The sequence below is a fragment of the Tupaia chinensis genome, unplaced genomic scaffold (assembly GCF_000334495.1).
Source record: "Tupaia chinensis unplaced genomic scaffold, TupChi_1.0 Scaffold145659_1, whole genome shotgun sequence".
NCBI lineage: Eukaryota > Metazoa > Chordata > Mammalia > Scandentia > Tupaiidae > Tupaia > Tupaia belangeri.
The window spans coordinates 2,293,914-2,302,915 of NW_006205516.1; the positions used below are offsets into that span (position 1 = coordinate 2,293,914).

The window sequence follows — 9,002 nt, forward strand, 5'->3', positions numbered from 1 at the left end:
CAGCAGGAGAGATGTGGAAAATTCCTCCTGCTTTAGGTTAATTGTGTCTTTGGAACTCTGGTGAGTTGCCATTTTTTAAACTTAGTTTTTGCTTTATGTGAGGTTCAGATACACAGTGATATCTATCTGGCTCTTTGAAATGCTTTCGGTTGCTAAGGAAGTGTGGTTATGCTCTCAGTCCAAAAGAAGCAATTCCCTGGAAAGCGCTGAAAAATAAGGACATTTCAGAGTTAAATCCTGTCATCATTTCATTTTAATATTATTTTCTTGTCTTTCTTTTTCCTTGTGCTCCAAGTTATTTTATATTTGTGGATGCTAAACTCTTTTTCTTATAAAGTTAAAAAAAAAGGCTACATTAGTATAAAAAAAAAGCCACCCTTATTTGTTTTTCGAGAGCTGTGTTCATCAAAAGCACAAATTAATTGTTGTGACAAGTTAATGGAGCTCTTTGAAATAATTTGAGAAAATAGAATGTGCTTGCTGACTGTACAAATCTTGGCTAGTGAAAAATGACCAAAAATTTACCAAAAGCAACTTTATTGTAAGTCAAACAAAAAATCTACTAAAATCAGGTTACAGTTAATAATGGTTATTAATATCTCTATTATTATTACTACTGTATTTTACTGTTCAAAAGATCAAAATTGGAGATCATATTGCAGTTGATTTGTTAATTTTTACAGATGGCTAAATAAATGCGTCTAATTTTATTAATTCATGCTCGCCTCAAGCTGAGGTACAACTTAATACAACATTTTTTAATGAATCACTTTCTATCTTTCACCTTTTTGACCTGATGATATGAGTGAATAGATTTAGAAGACAAAACCTAGAACTTACATCTTATGATTGTTGGTAGTACACATAGGTAGAATACAAAAACGTATTTGAAGAGTTAATGGGAAGCTGGTTAGCTGGACTGTTTTGGTATTGTCTCTGTGTATACTATTAAATTGGCCTTAACTTATTTTTCTTTATAAATATACTAACACTTAATGTTAAGTAAATAGTCACAGAGAGAAAATACGTTAAATATAGCTTTGGGAGTTTAAATTAGGTTTCTAAATAGATTGCTTAATTTTTGAGTGTTTTAGATCACAGTTCATTACCTTACTTGGCCAGAAATAAAAACATCATGTTTAACATGTTGTTCTCATCAGTACTTCTTTATATTCCACAACACTTCCACACATAAAATGATACTTAAGGTTAGCATAATTTCACTCTCAGAAATTATAAACACTAAGTTAGATAGCTGGGTCAAGGAGAATTATATTTTCTCTCACAGTTTTTTTGCCTGGCAAACAGGATATATGGCTATTTGTATCTTTTTGGTCTAGATCCTTTGCATTGAAATGGGATAAATCCTGATTCCTTGATAAATTGTAATATAGTAGAAATTGCTTATAAAATCATGTATAAGCATTTAAAGTACCATTTTTGATATAGAATTTTTCAGCTGATTTAAGATATTTTTATATTCATGACTATGTAGCATTAGTATCAGTTTGTAATGTTTTATCATTATTAACTGTTCTTTGTCAAATACATATTATTTTGTTTTCATTGAAGATTTGGGTACTTTTTCAAAGCTTTAAATTTCAATGTAAAATATTCTTGGTGTTGTAAAATATGGCGTAAGTGAGCAACTATGGAAAAAATATAAAGACTCTACAGTCTCTTAAATCCATGTAGGTGCTGCTCAGCTGTAGCTTGTCCATTGATGCTGCAGCTAGGGCAGTGCTGCTACACTAGTCAAAGCTATAATAGAGAATATTTTACTTACTGCAAACATTGAACAGCAAGGCTGCTTTTTTCCTTGTGCATTGAAAGTCCAACTTTGTTTTCTTATGGTTCAGAACTTGAATGCCAGTTAAAACTTCACCATGTTTTTAAGGACTTCCTGATGATAAAGACTATTTATGACATATTAAGGAAAATAGTTTCTTATTTAGCATAAAGCACTTTAAAAAAATTGTGTTATAATGTGATATGGGAAAGGTGGAGTATCTTAGGAAAATAATTCTTTGATCTTTGTTTAGATTGATAACCAAATACTTAATCTTTATTGAGTAGATGTAGTCTTCCTTCAGCTTCAGGTTTGACCTTTCCGCTGGTCTTGTGCCATCCATGTAGTATTTCTGAAGGGATTGTCCTGATAGAAATCCAGTTCTTGGTGACATGCATTTGCATTACACTCTATTCAACAGTAGGCTGAAGTTCAACGTTAGCCTGAGGGAAGATCTCCTGGTCAGTGTAAAAACTACATTAGTAAAGACTCTGCTCTTGAAAGGTGTGGACCATATAAATTACCCTGTCATTTTGCTCAAGTAAATAATGCTGAAAGGGCAGTCATGTCTAAGTGGCTTTCTGGTGTCTTGGCATTCATTGTTTTAAAACAACAAATGGGTCCTTCAGGCTAATGTTATAGAGCTAATGCATTGTTGCATTCTAAGAACACACTGAAATAGAACAGGATTAGCACTAGTGATCCTTTTATCTTTTCTTCACAAGCAGCATGTTTTGACAATAGTAGTATGACGAGAAGGAAGAAGACAATTAGCTAAGAATCAACCAGTGTAGTATAGCAGTGAATTCTATCAAGACAGATATTTTGAGATGTTTGCCTGGGAATTTCACCTTTCTCAGGCTAAAACAAATGAATGTTAGTCAATTAGACTTGTCCTTCTTTAATCCCTGCACTTGTATTCATCTAGCTTCCTATTTACAATACTTTTGTTTAATATATAAAATATACAGTAAATGCCAATTGCACAATATTTTAAAGCAATTGCTTTCTATCATTTCATCAGTAGAATTCAGTAGCTAGGTTTCCTGAGAAAAAGATTGTGCATACTGTATAAATGTGCCTAGTTTGTGCGTGATTTAAAGGCTAGGCATAGTAAAACCATGCTTTTCCTAAAGCTAACATGTTTTCTATCTCTTAATATTGTCATTTTTCTAATTTAGTGAATAAAACAAAACTTTGTGATTTGAGAAATCTTTTTTAATCTAAAAAAAACACTTCTTAACTTGATCATTTCAAATTAGAAGAGAATATTTAGTTGCTTTCACAATTATCATGTAGATAAACTCTTACTTGTTTATGTCTGCTTAATTTCTTTTTACTATGTTGCATAATATAACAAAATTATGTGGATAAATAACACAACTAACACCCAAGAGAAATTTGTTGCCAGCTTTTAACTTTCCTGGCATGTTCTTGGGAATTTGCATTGTTAAGCTTATAGAAGGGCTAAATTATCATGTATAAATGGAAAATCATAGAGCTAGAAGTGACCTTAGAGGTCATTTAGAGAGTCCACCCTCTCTTTAATGCATGAGTCCATTCTGTGACAATTCAGGAAAGTGGTGATTCATGTCCTCCTTGAACATTGTCAGTGACAAAGAGCTCACTACCTCACCAAGGTAGCATCTTTCATTCATGGACAGCTCTTCCTGCATTGAGCAAAATCAATTCCTTATATATCTTTTATCTCCTAATTTCACTGTGATCTTATGGAGCTATGTAGAAAAAAAAATTATCTACTACATTTAAGCTTGGAAATCTAGTCATGACATGGTTTCCAGACCTTTCACTCTTCTGGTTGTCCTCACCTGGATCGTTTTTTCCCTGGTAATCTGTGTACAAGATACTAGATCTGAATGTGATGTTCTGTTTGTGTTCTAACTAGAAGAAGACACATTTCTCCTTTTAAGCATATGTTCTGCTGATCTTAAAATAGCTGGGATATTATTTTTTATTCATAGGATTGATACTGTCCCCTAATGAATTTAGAGTTTGCAGACTTCCTTTTTGGAGGTTTATGATTAGATTGGTTGCTCCTCCTTGTTAGTTTGTATTATTTTAGTTACTTCAGATATTTTAGTCTGAGGAAGGCTGATGTGCAAGTGGAGTTAAATTTTTGTTTTAAAACCTATTGTGTATTTTTAAAAAGATCTCTTGAGATCATTTAATGTAATTATAAAGTAGTATACACAAGACACTTGCACGACAGAGCTAGTATTTTTGTTTCTTTCAGATATTTCAAGGAATTTAACTTCTCTATAATTTATTTAGATTTTTTTTTATACTTAAGTAAATGTTGCTTATAACTACTCTCTGTCCTCCAAAATAACAGTTTTCCCAAAGGGAAGAAAGGCAGAATTGGAAATCTCCATACCATTGTGAGTAGTTTGAATTTATTAAGAATTCCACACATTCTACTTGAAATTCAGCATATTGATTTGAGACCCCAGTATGGCCAAACTCAGGGAGAGAGAGATGAGAAAGAAACAAGAGGTTGACAAGTATTTGTGTTAATAATTTTACTACTTGTAGTTAAAGAGTTAAGAATCATAAGCATTGTACACAATAATATTTTAAATTGAAATGGCAGCCACAGTGTGTTACTTTATATATTTCCTCAATATTCTGAGAAAGGAAGTATAAACACCTCTTTCTTAGGGAATCTGAACATAAAGATGTACTGAATAATCTATTTTTGAAAGTGCTCAGTTCTTTGCCAGTCACCTTATATATTAAGTTCAACACATTCAACAGCTATTCACTGTCTGTTATATGATAGATGTAACTGCTTAGTGTTAGGAGGATGATCTTTGCAGTCATTCAAAATGACTGTTATTTATCTTCCATACTGTTTTTATTCGTAAACAATTAAATTGCTTAATCTATTTTACTGCTGTGAAAATTCTGAACCTAGACAAACAGGTTAACATTCGCTTACTGTACTTTCAGTATTGAAAAGGGTCAATGAAAACAGAACAGAAGAAAAATGTGTCTGGACTGAATGAGGAGATTTGAATTGGAGACAGTAGATTTTAAAGTGCACATTGTACAGGATGGGAAATGAAACAGTTAATATTTAAACTTCATAGTATCCTATCAAGAAGATAATATCCTAAGAAATAAAATGGGATACTTACTTCCTTTTACACTGGATAGTATCCTAACAAAAAGAAGTGAATGCTCACTTCTTTTTATGCTGGACAAAGAATAATTTATTGTTTAGGTGCTTTATAGCACACAAGGATGTGTATATTATCTTTTGAGCAGCAATAATTGGATCCCAGATTATAACATGGAATCTTAGTTTAAAATAAAATTATATCATCTTTCTAAGAATACTCTTTCATTGACATAGCTTACTATGATGAGGGTATGTGTTGTTTTTATCCAATTTTTTGTTTTTTCCACTTATGGTATGCTAAGACAAGAGTGTGCCCAATATGTTGGTGAGTATTTCTTATAATATGAAAAGAAATGAAATATAACTTATCATTCAATAAGAAAAATACAAATAAAAACTTTCTGAACTCTAGGATCTTAAAACTTTAATCTAGCAGGTATGTATATCAGATCTGATAAATTTCATATAAGATGTATTTATTTCAAATTTTTAAAAATGTCCTGGTTTAGCATAGTTAAATTAATAGCTTCTTTCTTTCTTCTTTTTTTTTCTTTCCTTTATTCTCCTTCATTGTCTCTTTCTCTCACCTTTTCTTTCCTTCCTTCCTCCCTCCCTCCCTTCCTTCCTTCCTTCCTTCCTTCCTTCCTTCCTTCCTTCGTTTTGAAGACAGGGTCTTACCATGTCATGATCTTCATGCTTCAGCCTCCCTGTTAGGACTATATAGGCACATGCCACCATGCCTGTCTCTCTTTTACCCAGAGTCTTACTATGTTGCCTAGGCCAGTCTTGAGCTCGTGATCCTTCTACCTCGTCCTTCCCAAGTCTCTGGGATTACAGGCATGTGCTACCACACCCAGCCTTTAAATTGGACCAGGAATCAAACCCGGGGCTCCCATGTGGTCCTAGCCTATGGAGCACAGTATCTTAGTAGCATGTGCTTCCATGGCTGGTCCTCTAATGCCTTTTCATTTTAGTAGTTTTTTTTTTTTTTTTTTGTTTTGTCCCATTTTTTTAATTGGTATTGTCTCACTGTAATTAAAAGAAAAAAGGGAATATGACAGATGGGAAATACTTTTTTAGGTGTGGTTATGGTATAGAGGAGGTTGAGAAAATTTTATTTGCATACTATTATATGGTGAGGTTGTAGGAAAATACTGGGCAGTTATCTTTACTTGCTGATACGACGACATTGGGATTAACTTCATTGTCTCCCAAAGTTTATTTCTTGAAGCACTATTCTACCTTGACTAATCCCCTCCGCCCCCCATGGTAATTAACCACCATGGACAGTGCTACAGATGGTGTGCCTTTTTTTTTTTTTTTTTTTTAGCACTTTCTAAGGATAGTACCCCAGGGAGTATAATTAGTAGTTTCCTACAGACATCATTTTCCCATTGCTTAATTGTGTACAAGCACTACATGAAAAAAAAAAAAAACAGAAAAACTCCATGTATTAGTTTTCTGTTGCTTTTGTATTAAATTACTATAGACTAATGGCCTAAAGCACTACAAAATTCATTATCTTAGAGGTTTTATTTTTAGGTCAGAATTTTGGTGCTGGTCTTACTGGGCTAAAATTAAATATCAGCAGAGCTGAGGCTCATGGGAATGATTTGTTTACTGCCTTTTTCTGTCATTGACAAAATTCAGTTCTTTCTGACTATAGGACTGAGGTCCTCATTATCTTGCTGACTGTAAGCTTAAAGACAATCTCAGCCTCTAGCGGCTCCCTACATTACTTGACCTTTGGATCCCTTCGTCCATCTTTAAAGCTTTCAAGGGACTTTTAAATCCTTTTCACAATGTTCCCTGACTCACTCTTCTGCCTTTTCCTTTTAACTTTAAGTAGTTCAGTGAGTAGATTGGGCCACCTAGATAATTCAAGATACTCTCCCTTTATCAAAGTCCTTAATCTAAATCAAATTTGCAAAGTCCCTTTACCATGTAATAACATATCCACAAGTTCCTGAGTTAGGATATTGACATCTAGTTACTCTGTGTACTACACTATAGTTAAACACAATCATGTTAGGCTTACACAAGCATTGTAGGACCTTGTTCCAGTTAACCCAAGTGGCTCTACAAATTATATATTCTTATAACTAAGATTTATTTATTAATTATTATTATTTTTAACTTGTCAGAGGGGCATGCACTCACTGGATAGAGAGAGAGAGGGAAAGTGAAAAAACATTGATCACATCACAATCTCTTCTCATCCATCTCTCTTTCTCTTTAGGATTTTGGGCATGCGTGCACAAGTGCCCAGCATGTTTTTCAAGTCTCTGGATCTGGGACAAAAATCATGTAGTCAGCAACGTGAGATCCAGCTGAATTAATCACCTTGACTGGTCCTAAGCTATATTTATTCATCTCTGGGCTGATTATTTTGTTCTCGAAAACTACAAATGTTTAAACATTACTTAGCAGTTCTCAACCTTTGCAACAATGATTTCTTGGAAATCTTACTATAAAGTAGATGCATCCAGGTCAGTCTTGGCAGTGCATTAGTACAATAATGCTCTGTGATTCTGAGGACACAGGAGATATCTCTGAGTTTATCGCCTGAGGTCCCCTGTACATACTGGGTGCATATGTGTGCATGCCCATGAACTTGGCTGGCTGAGTCTGGTGGTGGATCACAGTGTGAAGACCTTGTTGAAGGTCCCTCCACTTCTCTGTCTCTCTGTCTCTATCTCTCTCAAGGAAAAATAAACAGTAAAGAAAGTAGAGTTATTCGATCATAGTATTATAATCTGGGTTTGTGCTAAAAACACCGTAAAAACTGGGCCAGTAGGTGGTGTGGTAGTTAAGGTGCTAGATCCCACATGCCTGACTGTGCAGTTTGAGTCTCAAACCTGACAACTTGAGAAACATGTGGGACATGTGTGTATCTGTGCCCAAAATCCTGAGAGGAGAATGGAGAAGAGATTGCAGTGTGACCATCCCCCCTGCGGGAGTAATTTCTCTTTCTATGTCTCTCTGTCTTTGGCAAGTGCACATCCTGTAGCAAAAACTAAAAAAAAAAGAAGAAAAATAACATAAAAATAAGATCTGTTAGAACTTTTATTGTGCTCCATGTCCTATAAAATAGGCTCAAATGTTTTAAATACATAGATTTTGCAAGTATATACAATCATATAAAATGCAGATATGAGTAAAAGCTTAGAAGCTAGTTATTTCAACATCTTTATTTGCCTTCTTAAAATGCAGGCCATTTTTAACATGATTTGCATAGTTGAGGTCTCCTTTTCAAAGCTAATAAGCAGTAATGCCACCTTTCGAATAAATCTATAGAATATTTCTTAATAATATTTGATGTAACAAGCGAAGTTATTAAAAAATATTCTATTGGTATCAGAGGTGGCTAAAAAGTACTAAAGTTAGTGAATGATATAAGTTGGTCGATGTTGATTGCATTTTATTTCATTGAAGAACTGATGAATAGAATTTAAAGGACTTTATGTTTCTTTCCACCTTGTCAAAATATTTTCAGTTTATTCAAAGGAATATTCAAAATCAGATAAGGTGAAGACACTAGCAGAAACTGATATTTAACAACTAGATAGTCCTTACATGTCTTTGGAAAGTCAAGTAATACAGATTGTCAAGAATCTTTAAAAATCTTCAAAATATATGACGTAATTAGCTAGCAGTGATGTATAATTATGTGGCTGTTGTATAGCTGATTTCCTTTACTGCTTGGTCTTTGGCATGTGCAGGGGGAAAATTCCAAAACTGGGGGTGTTGCTTAGTTAATATGTGATAGTCCTTACATGTCTTTGGAAAGTCAAGTAATACAGATTGTCAAGAATCTTTAAAAATCTTCAAAATATATGACGTAATTAGCTAGCAGTGATGTATAATTATGTGGCTGTTGTATAGCTGATTTCCTTTACTGCTTGGTCTTTGGCATGTGCAGGGGGAAAATTCCAAAACTGGGGGTGTTGCTTAGTTAATATGTATTGAGAAAAATACAAACAGCAGAATAACAGTTGAGGACAGTCTATGCTCCTCAGTTATTGAGCACTGAACTACTGATTTAAGCAAATTACTATAGTCTGAAACCGG

General features: G+C 33.8%; 1 protein-coding gene across 6 annotated transcripts in view; it reads left to right on the forward strand.

Moving 5' to 3' along the window:
- KLHL13 (kelch like family member 13) overlaps nucleotides 1-9,002 on the forward strand; it is a 137,024-nt gene that overhangs the window by 60,218 nt on the left and 67,804 nt on the right. The window lies entirely within an intron of this gene.